General features: G+C 40.6%; 1 protein-coding gene across 2 annotated transcripts in view; it reads right to left on the reverse strand.

Moving 5' to 3' along the window:
* The window catches only part of KDM4C (lysine demethylase 4C), a 393,685-nt gene extending 379,245 nt beyond the window's left edge, over positions 1-14,440 (reverse strand). The window contains exon 1 of one of the 2 annotated variants that reach the window (XM_061132707.1): positions 14,161-14,440. The gene's annotated coding sequence lies outside the window, so the exon portion shown is untranslated. The remainder of the gene's footprint in view (positions 1-14,160) is intronic. The other variant, XM_061132709.1, reaches the window with a different exon arrangement.
* Positions 14,441-16,329: the final 1,889 nt, after the last annotated feature.

Raw genomic sequence — 16,329 nt, forward strand, 5'->3', positions numbered from 1 at the left:
ACTGTTTTTGTCCATTTTTATTTCCAAAATGAGGATCCCATCACTCTCAAAATACATCACACATGACTAAAAGGTAGTTAAGAACCACCGGACAGAGATTGTGGCCACACAATTGGACTGAGCTGTGGTTCCATCTATACCCAGAGGTATAAGCACTTCATCTTTGTTAATGTTTAGCCTTGGTAACCCTTAAACTTAGGAAATTAAACAAACTCAGTGTCTCTAAACACCAGTCGGCAGTAGTTCTGAGGAATGAAAGTGTCCTGATTTTTCATAAAGTTACACTTTTTAATCTTGAAGAATGCTCTTTTTGCTTTGCTGGTGTTTTTCTGAACAGTAATTTACAGTAACTTTTCTTTGGTAATTTTTATTTAAAAAAATTAAAAGGTGACAAGCCTATGTCAGTCCAACTTATTTTTCAAATCTGGGGATCAATAAACTAATGATCTCTTATGATCCTTCATGAGCCCAGTGTTATAAGTGAGAGAGGGAAGAGCGAGGATGGAGGGATGGAAAGGATTGCTCATTTACATTAACAAAAATTAAGTAGCTTTCTCAAGTTGAAGTTCTTATGTACTTTCCTGATTTCTAAGCTTTTAACTCTACAAGAGTCCCACCTTTCCACCTAGATGAATGAAACTTTCAAAGACAACATTCTTAACAAACCATTCTCTCAGTAAAAATGGCTTCCAAATGAAGTAATTCAATTGGAATTGGAAATTAAATTGGCAAGCCACTTTAATTTCCAATTCTTTAGTTTGACATTTAAATAAGTAATCTCATTATTTCCCCCTAAAGCACACAGATTTTCAGACTTTTCTAACTATCCCTCCTAAATCAGTCATTTATTCATTCAAAAGACAACTCTTTCTATAGCTAAATAAGATTAGTCAAAGAATTTGCCTGCTTAAATTATTTAACTTCAAGGACCTGGAGATAATAAGGAAGAAAGAAAAACCTTTATGTTAGATAGGTAAAATAAGAGCGCAATCTCAAAAATGCAAAACACAAGCACTGACTACTGAAAGAACCATACCCACTAAAGAAAAGTTAATGAAGGCAGACCACAAAGTCATCCTAGGATTCCTCTCAGCAATGGCCAAACATGTAACAGGCAGAAGCAGAAGACTGCACTGTTAACAACAGAGGCAGCTAACATTCAAGAATTTTCGTTATGAGAAGTATACATGTATTAATACCCTTTAATCTGATAAGAAATTTTGACATAAATTTATCATGACAAGGGAAAAGAAAGTTTACACACAGCAGTAATTCAAAGTAAGAAATCTGTTTATCTAGGAAGTAGTTACAGTGTTTCATAAAAGCCAGCAGTTTCTTATACTGCAGTGCAGGAAAGTGTCACATCAGATCTTATGATTCAATCTGTCAAACGTACAGAGAAGACAAAGAAATGAAAAAAAAATCAGTAAATATATTCAATAAATGCACACTTGGTACTCTTTTGGAAGAAAGCAAAAAATTAAATTCTTTCAATGGGAAAGTACATGATAAACTGATAACAAGACAAAGAAAGTATCATTGTAGCATTAAATTTATCTTAAGAATTTAGAAAATATTAATTTTAAGTGACCAATGTTTTCTTTACTGTTGGACTCTCCTTCCAAACCTATTTTTAATTTGAAGCCAAAGTAATCTCTAATCGGCATATCAATAAAACCTTTAAACATGGAACGAAAGTGCTTTAAAATTTCTAAGCAGAAAAATCAATTTAGAACGTGAAAACTTAACCTTCTATCTGATTATGAGAGATTTGTGACTGTCATGAAAAAGGCTAAACAGAGAAATTCTGAGCAATTTTCAATACATATGAATTAAGGGGAAAACCTTAATTCTGTTAATTCCAATTTTTAGGAAAATTACACTAAAATTTGGGTCCTGACAAATCCCCCAAATTATGCAATCAATGCCAACCAATATTTCTGCTGGAAAGGGGAAAAAAGGATTCTTCTCCTATGAGTAAGAAGAATTTAGAAACTTGATGTACTTTCTAAATCCCTCTTATTATACAGCAGGGTGACAAGAATTGACAAGCATAATTGTCTAAGAGATTTCAATAGTTTCCAAAACTTGTATTTCATGTGATTGTGAGCTCCGACCGAAAGCTGACTGGGCTTGGACTGTCTTCCTCAGGGGACTTAGGGAGGAGGGGCCACTGAGAGGAAGGGGCAGAGGTGCCCAGGACCCACACACCTGCTGTGGCTTCTTGGCGCCCTCTGCAGGCCAGCGGGTCAGCCAGCCCCTCACCACCCTCCACAATGCCCCAGCCCAGATACCAGAGAAACACAAGTTGCTGCCAACTCTACAGTGAAGCCCGAGTAATCTTTACATCTGAGATTGCCCATGAAAAGAACTCATCGGAGGCCATGTAAAATTACTCTTATGTTCTTAGTTTCAAATATTAAAATGAAAGTCAAATTTTAAACTATTGTGAGAACATATCTGTATGTGAACTTTTGAAAATATATTCACATGCAAACTTTGAAATTACAGTCCGTAAGATTCACAATTGCATAAGCCACATGAAATATTGGCTATGCTGGGGGTGGAAGAGAACAGTTTGGAAAACATCAGAAACAGTAACCTGCTGGTCCTTGCTTGTTTCATTTGTTAATGAGCAAAAGAAACACTACCGTAAACAGTTATGGTAATCGGCACATTTTGGAGCAACTCCCATCCAAAAGATCAACCTTTATGGAGAAGGATTTGCTAGATCTTCATCCTATATGCCAGGTTTGGCACAGTACCTTGCCCAGATATTTATCAATCATTTATTCTCTTAATCTTGATACCAGTACAGGGCTGCCTTGACATGCGAATGCATCTAAAAATATTTTCCATGTATCTTAGATGAGTTTAATTTTCAAGATAACAAATGTTTAAATCATAATAAACACAATCATGATACAAGCACAAAGAAAAAAATCATAATCTGCTACCCAATGCTTCTTACTGATTATAAAATATGGTTTAATAAATAAATAAGGCCAAACCTTCATTAATGTTCACAAAAAAAGAACTTCAGTTGGGCCACCTTTGGTTGTTGGACTCATAATTTCTGTTGTTTAACAGCAAAACAAATGTCTCCATGTGCCCAGTCTTTCTCCATTTGCCTGGTCTTCCGGGGGAGGCACAGTCTATCTGCTTCTCAACAGTATGATACTGAGAACTATGCTCACTGACAACTCTCTAAATACCACTGTCTTATTAAAATGAACCTTTGAAAGGAAAAATCAAAAAAGTCCTGCATTTTTTGGTTCTTTACTAGCTTTTTACATACAGTAACTCATTTCCATTCTTTAAAGTTTTCTGTGAAATTGTGAGACTAAGGCTCAGAAACAGAAATCCCTATCCTAAAGCCCAACAGCAAGTAGGTACAATGATTGCACATTTAGTATACCCCAGACTCAGACCTGAAACATAACTGATGTCTTTATTCAGCTCTCCTGCTACCACAAAAACAAACAAACAAACCAAAGCCCACTAAATTAAGAATGAATCTGAAACACCAAGCCCAGATGGTTTCACAGAATTATGCTCAATTTTTAAGAAACATAACCCAATGTTACTTAAACTGTTCCTGATTGCAATGCAGGGGGTGGGGGAGGCAAGCTTTAAAATCCTTAAGACACAAGTCTAAAATGGGTAATTTTGTTGTTCAATGGCTAAGTCATGTCCGACTCTTTGCCACTCCATGGGCTGCAACACGCCAGACTTCCCTGTCCTTCACTATCTCCCAGAGTTTGCTCAAACTCATGTCCATTGAGTTGGGGATGCTATCCAACCCTCTCATCCTCTGCCGCCCTCTTCTCCTTTGGCCTTCCATCTTTCCCAGCATCAGGGTCTTTCCCAATGAGTCAGCTCTTCACATCAGGTGGCCAAAGTGTTGGATATTCAGCTTCAGCATCAGTTCTTCCAATGAATATTCAGGGTTGATTTCCTTTAGGACTGACTGGTTTGATCTCCTTGGAAGTCCAAGGGAGCCTTGGACTCTCTCTCTAGAGCCTTCTCCAGCATCAAAATTCAAAAGCATCAATTCTTTCATAAGAGAAGCCACCACAATGAGAACCCTGAGCACCTCAGTCAGAGTAGCCCCCACTTGTCAAAACTAGAGGAAAGTCCAAGCAGCAACAAAGACTCAGTGTAGTCATAAATAAAGAAATAAAATTAATTTTTAAAAATATTCTGTAAAATCTGATTCTTATATATATATATATTATAAAGCTATGACAATTAAAACATTGATGTGGGACTTCCCTGGTGGTCCAGTGGTTAAGAATCTGCCTTGTAATGGAGGGGACACAAGTTCAATCTCTGATCCGGGAACTAAGATTCCCACATGCCAAACGGTAACTAAGCCTGCGAGCCACATCTAGAGTCCATGCGCCACAAGGAAAGATCCTGTATGATGCAACTAAGACCCAACACAACCAAATAAATAAGTTTTTTTTTTAAAAAACTGAGGTAATGATACATAAATAGATCACTGTATAAGAACCTACATGACTTTCAATACTGCACTGGTTAAATAAATCATCATACATACAATTATCATTATAAAATGCAATATATCATTTTATATATAATCATTTTATATATAATCATTTTTAAAAAGCAGCTCTATACATATTCATGGAAGGAGAAAAGGTGGAAGTAGTGACAGATTTCCTCTTCTAGGGCTCTAAAATCACCACAGATGGTGACTGTAGCCATGAAATCAGAAGACGATTGCTTCTCAGCAGGAAAGCTATGACAAACCTAGACAGTGTGTTGAAAAGCAGAAACATGACTCTGCCAACAAAAGCCCACATAGTCAAGGCTGTGGTCTTCCCAGTGGTCATGTACGTTTGTGAGAGCTGGATCATAAAGAAGACAGAACGCCAAAGAATTGATGCCTTCGAACTGTGGAGCTGGAGAAGACTTCTAAGAGTCCCGTGGACAGCAAGGAGATCAAACCAGTAAATCTTAAAGGAAATCAACACTGAATACTTTCATTGCAAGGACTGATGCTGAAGCTGAAGCTCCAGTATTTTGGTCATCTGATGCCAATAGTCGACTCACTGGAAAAGTTCCTGATGCTGGGAAAGATTGAGGGCAAAAGGACAAGAGGGTATCAGAGGATGAGATGGCTGGATGGCATCACCAATGCAATGGACACGAACTTGGGTAAACTTCAGGAGATGGTGAGGAACAGAGAGGCCTAGTGTGCTGCAGCTCATGGGGTCCCAAAAAGTAGGACACAACTAGGCAACTGAACAATAACATATATACTCATGTTTTTAAAATCTCTTCCAAGGGGATGGACAGGGGAAATTAGATGAAAATAGTCAAAAGGTACAAGTTTTCAGTTACAAGATAAATAAGTACTAGGGATATTACATACAACATGATAAAGATAATTAACACTGATATACATTGTATAAGAAAGTGGATAAGGGAGTAAATCCTAAGAGTCTCACCACAGGGAAAATTCTTTTTCTATTTCTTTCATGTTGTATCAATATGAAATGACAGATGTTCACTAAACTTACAGTTGTAATCATTTCATGATGTATCTTAAGTCAAATCATTATGCTGTACACCTTAAATTTATACAGTGCTGTATGTCAATCATATCTTAATAAAACTGGGTGGGAGGGAATGGTCACATCCAAGGTACACAGTTAAATGAAAAGAAAAATATTCAAAACAATAAGCATAGATACTTCCATCTGTATTAAAAGATATACAAATGCATATATGCTTATATTATTTAGTCGCTAAGTTGTGTCTGACTCTCTGTAACCCCATGGACTGTAACCCACCAGGTCCTCTGTCCACGGGATTTCCCAGGCAAGAATACTGTAGCGGGTTGCCAAGCTCTCCTCCAGGAGATCTTCCTGACCCAGGGATCGAACCTGCATCTCCTTCATCTTCTGCACTGCAGGTAGATCCTTTACCTACTGAGCCACCTGGGAAGCCCCATATGGTTGTATAGAATATCTTACAAAGAATATACAGACTATGTCTAAAAAGCCCTAAAAGAAACAATTTTAACGATGGTTAACCAATAAAAAGAAACTGCCTATCTGATGGCCAAAGGTGAAAATATGTACATTCTACCCATTTATACCTTCTTAATTTTATACACTGTTGTATATCTTGTACTGCATTATTGTTCAAACAATAAATATTTAACACATATGAATATAAATAATAATTTTTTAAAATAAAAAAATAAAGTTATCAAAAAGGCATGAAAAATGAATTTCCCTATCTCAGAGCCTGATTCTTCCTGTTAAATGAGAGCTGCCTGAATGTTGTAGACTGACAGTTCTCAGTAAAGTGGCCAAATTTTAGATAAGGCTTCCTTTTGAAAATTAAATAAAAGCAAAATGAATAAGATATGCTACCAGCAAGGGGAAAAAAATAAGCCTCAATAGTACCAGTCAAAGGGATGCCTGTGACCTTGCTGAGTACTTGATGGACTCCCTAAACAGAATCAAAGCAATGAGACTGACATCCAATCAGAAAAACAAAGGGATGTCCTCAGAAGTTAAATGTCTAGTGGAAAAAAAGAGTTTAAAGATGGAGATAAAAAGAGAGCCAAAGTGAAGGAATTTGCTTTCTTCTTTAACCTCCTTCAACAGGAAAAATGGACCGGCAGGAAGAATGTTCTGATGAACAGAAGTGAGTACTTCTAAGGGTCAAGAGAAGCCCAACAGGTAGAAAATACCCCAACCAGATGATGCCTCCTTGCCACATCCACCTTCAGGACCTGCCTGTCTTCAAATAAGGTGTTTCCCACAGGCCAGACTTTCTAGAAAGAGCCCTGAAGAACAAAGAACATGTATATCTTGGGTTTGACTTCTGGTTCTTGTGAGTTTGATAAGGGAGTGACACTGAGGACTTTAGTCCTCCAATGCCTGACATACTCTGGATCACTGGGAAAAGTTCAGATTCCTGAACCTGCAATGCTGAAAATGAGAACAGGAATATGAAATCCCCCAAAAGTGTTGTCACAGCATAGAGTTCAGTTAAAATATCTCTGTGCTTGGCACTTAGGTTATTTCCAATATGTAGTTAGCAAAACAGAGTGGAGATCAGTATTTCATGGTGGAGCTAAACAGCACCAAGCCTTTTCCACACAGTTTTGAAAAGTGAGCAAACGAGAATCACAGCCCTAGGAATCAGCACTAGTGATACGCTGAATGCGAGCCCAGCCAGGCTCCTTAATTCATACATTCACAAATACTTACTGGTTTGCCTTGATCTCTGTGTTTTCATTTCTGGAATCTTTTTTTGTTGGTTTGTGAAAAATTCAGAAAACAAAATTGATGAGCAGTCAGCTTTAAAACACACCTCTAATGAGCTCAGGGAAGCAGGGTGAAAGAGTGCTGGCTATTAGTGGCCCAGAAAAACTTGGAAGAGAAGACCTAAGTAAATCAGGTGTAGATTGTTCTTAATCTGACCTTAAGCAACCCTCCTCTGAGAATGAGGGAGACCAGAACTTCTAAGAAAAACTAGCTTTCAGCAACAGCTAATTTTAAATGTGCGGAGGGGGTTGGGAGGTAGTATTTAAAGCTACACTTCATCAGACAAGACTGAGAAAATACTTAATTGTGTTTCAAAGGTGGGGAGGGGCTAATGGAAATGAAGCATTTCCCTAGGATTGCCTTAAACTTCTGCTACTCAAATTGCAGTCTGCAGGCCTACCTGAGCTAGTAGATGATATCTATCAGTATTTTTATAACATGTGAAACAGAACAGCAGAAAATATCAGAATACAGTACAGGTGGCAAAGTACTGTTCTGTGAAATTTTTGTTTCAGTTTTACATGTGGGGAGGGGGTCAGGATGGGTAAAATGTATTTCCTCCCGTGTGCCTGATTTTAATTTCCTGAATCTTGTCATATATGTAAATGCCATTAATTTGTATAACAAAGGTTTACTGAGCACCTGTACTATAATGCCTGTGAGACAACAAAGTGCTGGTGTGATATAAGTGAAATAAAAATACCTGGTCCCTGCCCTTGTAGAATTCTTTCAGTTTAGAAACAAATTATCAAATAATTACATAAATATAAAATTATATACTGCTAGATGTTATGGAAGGAAAAAGTTAAGTAAATTAAGATTGCTTGTCATTAGGGAAGCTGATTTAGATTGAGGAAGAGGTAGGGTGACTGGTCAGGATTGTCTAACAAACTGCACTCAAGCAGACCAGAAAGATGTATTTGGAAAAGAAATGGGAAGGAAAAATCTGCCTGGCAGAAAATGGCTCTGTCGGGGACTTCCCCGGTGGTGCAGCAGATAAGAATCTGCCTTGCAATGCAAGGGACATCAGTTGAATCCCTAGTCTGGAAAGATCCCACATGCTGCAGGGCAACTAAGACTGCACCACGACTACTGAAACCCGTGGGCCTATAGCCTGTGCTCTGCAACGAGAAGCCACCCCAATGAGAAGCCCACACAACCACAACGAAGAGGAGCCCCCACCCACTGCAACCAGAGAAAGCCCACGTGCAGCAACAAACACTCACCACAGCCAAAATGATTAATTAATTAAATCTTTAAATTAAGAAAATGGCACTTTCCGCAAGGGCCTGTATAGATTGAGGAAATGAAAAGCTAGTGGGTAGAAAGGCAGAATCTCTAAATAAGGCTTAGGGAGGAGCTTGGAGTAGGAAGAGATAATGCAGGAATTTTAAATGTCCTGAGGGCCATTTGAATGACACAATTTGCATTTTAAAAGATAACTGAGTAGAGAACAGATATCAAGGGAGCTGGAATGAATACAGAAATGGTACCATTTAGACCCTAGAAGACTGATCTAAGCAGAAGTGACAAGGTTTGGTGATGGTACAAAAGCAAGGACTGAGAAAAAAAAAAAAAAAGCAAGGAGTAAGCCATGAGGTGTCTGGAATAACTCTCAGGTTTCCAAAGTTACCGCTAAAATGTGGAGCAAAGGATGAAAAACTCAGAGGAGCAGAGCTAAGAGAAAAGATCACTGATCACAGTTCGGCCTGTTACCGTTAACAAATAGAGATGCCAAATTAACAACTAAAACTGGACAGAAATATAAAAAAATGAAGTCATCACCAAAAGGGATTTGAGGATACATTATTCTGCTCCTTATTTTCCTACAGTAACTTATAATACAAACTAGAAGAATCTAGAATATACTTTAAAGACTCACAGCCTTAGAAAACAAACTTATAAAGGTGAAAAGTGGGGGGGAGGGGAATTAAGAGGTTAGGATTAACATACATGCACTATTATACATCAACTAGATAATCAACAAGGACTTAAGAGTCTCCCGGGTGGCACAGTGGTAAACAATCTGCCTTCCAATGCAGAAGACATAAGAGATGTGGGTTCAATCCCTGGGTCAGGAAGTTCTGCTGGAGTAGGAAATGCAAGCCACTCCAGTATTCTTGACTGGAGAGTTCCATGGACAGAGGGGCCTGGTGGGCTACAGTCCACACAGTTGCAAAGAGTCAGACACGATTGAGCATGTACGAATATGACTCTATAGCACAGAGAACTCTACTCAACAGTCAGTAATAACCTACATGTGAAAATAATCTGATAAAGAATAAATATATATAACTGAATCATTTTGCTGTACACCTGAAACTAGCACAACATCGTAAACCAACTATTTATTGTTACTGTCAGTCAACAAGTCGTGTCCAACTCTTTGTGACTCCATGGACTCCAAGCATGCCAGGCCTCCCTGTCCCTCACTATCTCCCAGAGTTTGCCCAAGCTCATCCAATATAAAGCAAAAATTAAATTTAAAAAGTTTTAAAGTTTCTATGGAAGAGTAATTCCTAAAAACCACAGTAGTTGAGGCCACTGTGTATCTGAAAATATAGAGCAACAATGTAACTAAAGAATCACATCCAAAATAATCCTCTTTCACGAATTAGTAAGGAATCATTTGTCTACTGTGTTTACAATATGCCCATTATCTAACACAGTGCATGGCACATAATACATGTTATCTATTGAAGACAAGTACCCACTCCTAGGCAAAATAAACCATCCAGCAAAAATAAGGCAAATGGCACAAATAATAAGCAATTCTGCAAGGAAAAACTACTATGAAACATATACATGTATAATTAAGGGCATTTCTCCGGGGAAAAAAGGAAAATGAGTTATTTAACACAAACTTAGCTCTCATATTCAAACAGATGCTAGATTCTGTTCATAAGAATCAGTTTAACTTCAATCTTCTAGGGAAGATCATCCCCAGGCAACCTCACCAATTCCTAAATGTCCCTAGATATAGAAAGAATCAAAATGTAATAAAAGTTCTATGTTGAAAAGCTATAGTAAAATCTCATAGAGGTTATTTTAAAAAAAAAGTTAAAATGGCAATTACTGATGATTTTTCTTTTCCCTCTGGCAATTACTGATGATTTTTCTTTTCCCTCTAAAGTCTAATAATAAACATAGTTTATTAGAGAACAGATTTTCTTAAAAACATGGGTTTGGTTTTTTTTGTTCATAAAGGTCCTACTGGTACATAGGAGAAAAATCCAAAGATGCACATGTACACAAAGAAGACAAATTAACCATACTCCCATTGCCCAGAAGTAACCACTTTCAATATTTCACGTGCAACTTTTTCTGTACATACATGGGGATAGAAAATAGAGTGATACACAACTAATGGTGTAATTGTTTAAGTCTATAAATGAGGTTACAGAACTCCGCTATGACTGGTATGGGACTGAAGAAAGACTAACTTAAAGGGACAAATGAGCTGAGCTATCTGAAGGATAAGATGCAGTTAAGAAGACAAAGAACACAGGCTGTTACAGTAGCAGCAGAAGCAGAGGGAACATGAGCCCCAACCAGCCAAGGAACTGTGGAGAGGGAGGAGACCGGCTGGGCAAAGCCTGCGGAGAGCTGAGAGAATGTGATCCTTGGGGAAAGAAGATGTGAGGCCACTGAAAGAGAAGCAAAGCAGATAGACTTCTCAAAGTGACTGTCACAATCACTCAGGCAGGGAAAGGATTAGGCCCTACAAGTGTGGACTTGGAGGACCAGTATCTTCTCCCAAAGGGGTATAAGGGGTAGGGGCACAGGGGAATCCTGGGCAGTGGAGAGGTGGGTGAAGCTGCAGGGAGAAAAAGATAATAATCCAGTATTTTAAATTTATCCTTTAGGCTCCATAAAACCTTCTGGATTGGTAAAGATAAAGAAAATACAGTGACTTTAACTATGTCACAGCTCCCAAGAAACTCACATAGAAATGAAAAAGGGTTGGGTCTATAGAAAAGAAAAGAGATGAAGGTAGGGAGAGAAGCATTAAATATTCATATTACCAAAAAAAGAAAATACAAACTTTAAAAGATTGAAAGCCCTGCATCAGACACTGAGTTTAAAGAGCATGGAATATACATATTTTATCATATCTCTAATAAACATACAATAAATACATCAGTATCAAGGAAATAATCATTGTGACTATTACATGCAAAAAAAACACTGGGCTAACAGACAATCTTAATGACAAGAAAAACATAGCACTAAACCCAGGACAATGCCACACACAGAGAATTCTGCCTCTAAGAAGTGGTCTTTCCTTGGTAGTACAGGAAAGAGTCAAAATAGGACCCTCAAAGGCTTAGAGAAAGCATCTTTCAATACTACTATCCCTACTTGCTCATTCACTCATTCAAGAGAAAATGTTTAGTCCAGCAATTCCACTACTAGCTATATACTCAAGAGTAAAATAACAAACATTTTTTTTAAATGCATACATACAAAAACCAGTTCGTGGATGTTCACAGCATTATTTATAACAGACAAAATCTAGAAACAATCTAAATGTCCATCAACCAATGAACAGAAAAAAATGTGACATATCCATACAATGGAATATTAGCCATAAAAATGAATAAAGTATTGAAACATGCTGTAACATGGATGAACTCTGAAAATATTAGGCTAAGTGAAAAACATCTAGCCACAAAAGACCAAGTACTATATGCTAACATTTATATGTAAAGTCCAGAATAGGCAAGTCATTGAGACACAAGGCAGAAAAGTCACTGCCTAGGGGCTGGGGCGGAGGCTGGATTTGGAAGAAATGGACAGTAACTGCTAACTGGAAACGAATTCTGAGGTGATTTTTTTTAAAAGGGGGTCTAAAATGGATTGTGCTAATAGTTGCTCAATTCTATGCATATACTAAAAACCAAGGGGAAAAAATCCACTTTTAAATAGGTGGATTTCATAGCATGTGAATTATATCTCAATACAGCTTTTATTAAGAAAGAGGGTATCTGGAGCACCTGGGGCACTATGGCAAACTGCTGGAAACAGAACAAAGAAAATACAAATACATTCAATCACACACAAAACCTGTGCTCAGACTATAACTTTCTACTAGAGTAGAAAAGTCAGTCAGCAAGCAATTACAAAGCAATGAGAAAAGCAAAGAATTCAGACTGTGCCCCGGGGACACTTAACCTACTCCTGGGTGATTAAGATGTCTAGAAGAGAACTCAATATACCAGATTTTCGTCCTTAAGTTGAAATTTTAAGTCTAAGAAATTTTAAAATTAAGTACCTGTTCCCAGTCTCTTAAAATCTGCATTCTCACAGAATGTTACTGACAGCACTGGAATGTACCTCGTAAGCATCTGTGTACTTGCAACGTTTAAAATATGTTTTTAACTTCACAAAAGCAACAGATTATAGTCCGTTAATAAAATGAAACAACTCTATTTAAATTGTACTGTCAACTTCGTAAGGGTGTTCTAATGTGCAAACTTTTCATAGCACCTTAAACTGGAAGAAAGAGGGCCTTAAAAACCCAAATTACCGTGAAATACATTCCAAAACAAAGCCTGGGGGGTTGGGAGAGGACTGGCAAGGTGGGAGAACTTGACTAAAGATCAAAAAGAACTGAGTGCTACAAAGTAAAAATGGACCTTTAAGATTTAAAGCCACTAATTTTCAACCACGACATTTTGAAAGTAGACTATTTGTAACTGTTGCCAAAGAAACAGTGAAGTTGAGTTTCCTGAGATTAAAAAAAAAAAAAAAATACTGCAAATTCAAGTGGGTGAAATGGAGCAAAGTTTGGTCTGAACGTAGGTGAACCAACCCTACAAAGAAACTTCCAAGAGGATAAGGGTGGAACGACTGCAACTTTTAACCTATACTTCCGAGGCAGCAGTTGATAAATCATCCCGCAGGGTAATTTGCCAACTGCTTTAAAAAAAAAAAAAAAAAAAAAGTTTGTCCTCTCTTCTCTAGGGGGTAGGAACCAGACAAAAAACCTCCCAGGCATCGCCCACAACCAAAGCCAGACCGTGCAGACGTGCGTGGTTGCAGCTCAAGGGAAGACTGGCTCCGAGTTCACCCGGAAAGCATCCGAATCGAGCCCCGCTGGTTTCATTGGCTGAGCCCAGAGGAAAACCCCAAGCTCGAGCCGGGAGCCCCAGCCTACCTGGCTCCTTTCTTCACATTCCCACCCCGCGCCACGTGCCATGCCTAGCATTCCACGCGACCCGATCCGACTTGTATTTATTAAGCACCCACTGTCTACACCGCATCACGGCAAGAAGCACTGCAGGAAGAAATGGCCCCACTCCGGAAAAACCAAAAGGACAGCCGCAGGGACTAAGGACGAACCCAGGAGAGGGGTTAGCTGCCTGCGGAGAGGTGGTCTGGAGAGGAGCCCTCACCCTCACGTCGCGGGTCGAGATAGTCCCAGGGAAGAAATGGCCCCGAGGGGCGCGCCAGGCCCGGCCTCCCCGGACTCCGCCTCAGACCGGGCTGGAAGGGAAAAGGTAAGGAGTCGGCACTGCCGAACCACCGCGCGCTCCTCTGCTCCACGGAGCGCGACCCCGACTCCGGTCCCCGGGAGAATGGCGAGCGCGGGGACCGAACCCCCGCGAGGGCCGGATTGGGCTGTCACTGGCTCCCGCTTCCCAGCCCTGCGACCATGGCCGGCCACTCTCTCTCAGCGTGACAGCCACAGCGTCCGCGGACCGAGCGTCTCCGGCCCGGCGTCTCCGCTCTGCCAGACGCCGGCACCCCCTGCTGCCCCGCGCGGAACGGGACAGTGCCGGGAAGACCGCCCGGGCCCCTCCCCCCACCGGCCCCATCCCCCGGACTCCGGAAAAGCGGTTACCTGGCGCGCGGGAGGGGGCGAGGACACGACCCCGAGGAGGAAGATGAGAAGAAGAACGGTGGCCTCCGGCCCAGGGAGATTTGGGAAATTTGGAAGACTTGTTCCGCACTGGGTGACAGCTGTTCGCTGCGCACGCGCACCCGGCCCCAGTCGCCCGATCACTCCGCCACTCCTCACCCTCCCGTCGAGGGCTGGGAGGCAGCGGCGAAGGCGCGCGCACGAGGCCAGCCGGCTCTCCCTGCGCGAGGGCGCGCGTGTCGTCACGTGACCGCTGGGGCCCGGCACTTGGTGGGTCACGTGAACTTCCAAACAGCTTAAAGGTGCCAAGCACCTTCTTGCTTTGGCTTAATCTTTCTCACAGTTCTTAGGCTAGGCTCGCTCGCCGCCGCGCTTCGTGTTTTCTGGAGAGGAACGTGTCCCCTTTTGCCCAGAAGGGGAAGACACTTGAGTAGAAGGAAGAGACAGGTGCACAGAACCTTGCCTGGGAGCGCGTACCGGGTTCCCGCAGGGTTGGACTTGATGAAGTCCACGCGCCACACGTCGCCCAGGGCTCCGACGCGGGCCTATGGCGGTCCCCGGCGCGCAGACGTCAGAGTGGCGTTGCCATGGGTGGGGCCTCGCAATGCCCAGCGGAGCCTGGCTAGGACGTCTCGGCTTGCTGCTGGGCGGTAATGACAGTGTTTTATGACTGAGACTTCTCAGCCTCTAGACCGACATCGGAGGCCCCAAGTGGGCTAAAGGTTGCCAACCCCTTAACAAGTAACTCAAGCAAGAAGCTTGTTATTAGCCGAGAGGAGTCAAACTGTCCCGTAATTCAGTCACCTACGCGGAACTAGTCCCGCCCGGCGCAGGTGTGCTCTTGAGTTGAAGAGTCCCGAGGTGACCCCAATAGGAATTCGGACTGGAGATCACTCAAAAACATGGGATGACAGCAGTATGGCCTGAAGTGTAACAGGAAGTTCAAGTGCCTCCGGACCCCTCAGAAAGTAGTTAAACTAGCTTGCTACAGCTTGTTACTTCTGAGCTTATGTACTTCTGCCTTCCAAGGTGTCCGGAAGAACCACACAGACCTTACTTAATTAAGCCTTTGCACTACCAAAGACCAGGTGTTTTGCAAAGCTGAACAATTTTTTTTTTTTAAACTTCCTGTAGAGACTCCAGCTGGGTCCCTTGTGGCGTTTCCCCTAACGTCTCAGCTAAGATTGGGCAGAACCTTACACTTCTGAGCACACTTGGGCTGTCTTATATGCTGCGTTTTCTACTACAATCCACTGGTTTTTGCTCTTTAAAATATCTGAACAGGTGCATTTACCGCACCCTGGAAGTTTTTTTCTCACCGGAAGGAGCACTGCAAAGACAGGTGAAATATGGGTGATTAAGTAAAGCTAATGGGATTATTGGGTCACCACGTTTATTTAGTCATTAAATTAGAAACAAGGCTTAGGCTCCATTACTCACCGAGGTACACATCTGAACTTCCCTAACATGTAAACTCAACTGGGATTTCTCCAACTGTGTATACTATGAGGATCACAACCTTCCTTGCAAGTCAATTGTATATGCTAAAACAATAACAGTCATTTAGGGCTTACTGTGAACTTGACATTTGTTTAAAAAGCTTCACGTATGTTAACGAAATTAATCTTTATAATCATGCAGTGAATAGGTATTATCTCCTTGTTACAGATATGAAAACTGAACTGAGACTAAGAAACAGCTACTAAACACCGGGGTCCTTGGAAGCCATATGCTGCACTGGACTAGGAACCTAGTACACCAAAATTAAAAGTCTGGAAACCTGAATTCCAGTCCATTCACAATTTGCAGACAGGTAATATTGCACAAATAACATTTGTTGAACACCGTAAATCAAGTCTGCTATTTTTCAACCTGAAAAATGAGGGTGACATACCAGCTTTGCTAATTTTGAGAATTTTTGAACATTAAAGGAGGTAATGTACAATGTCAAAACACTTCAAAAGCTGTAAAGCATTGTGTGAATGTATTAATATTAAGCACTTTAGTTTTGGAAATTGAATTGAGCCTACTAGAAAATCAACTGGATTCATGTCACAGAAGACAATGTTGTGTCCTTATTATACGGAAATACCTCTATTGTAAATTATAATGAAAATTAAAATTTTAGCCATATAGTAGGTTAATTTATTT

The sequence above is a fragment of the Dama dama genome, chromosome 29 (assembly GCF_033118175.1).
Source record: "Dama dama isolate Ldn47 chromosome 29, ASM3311817v1, whole genome shotgun sequence".
NCBI classification, from domain to species: domain Eukaryota; kingdom Metazoa; phylum Chordata; class Mammalia; order Artiodactyla; family Cervidae; genus Dama; species Dama dama.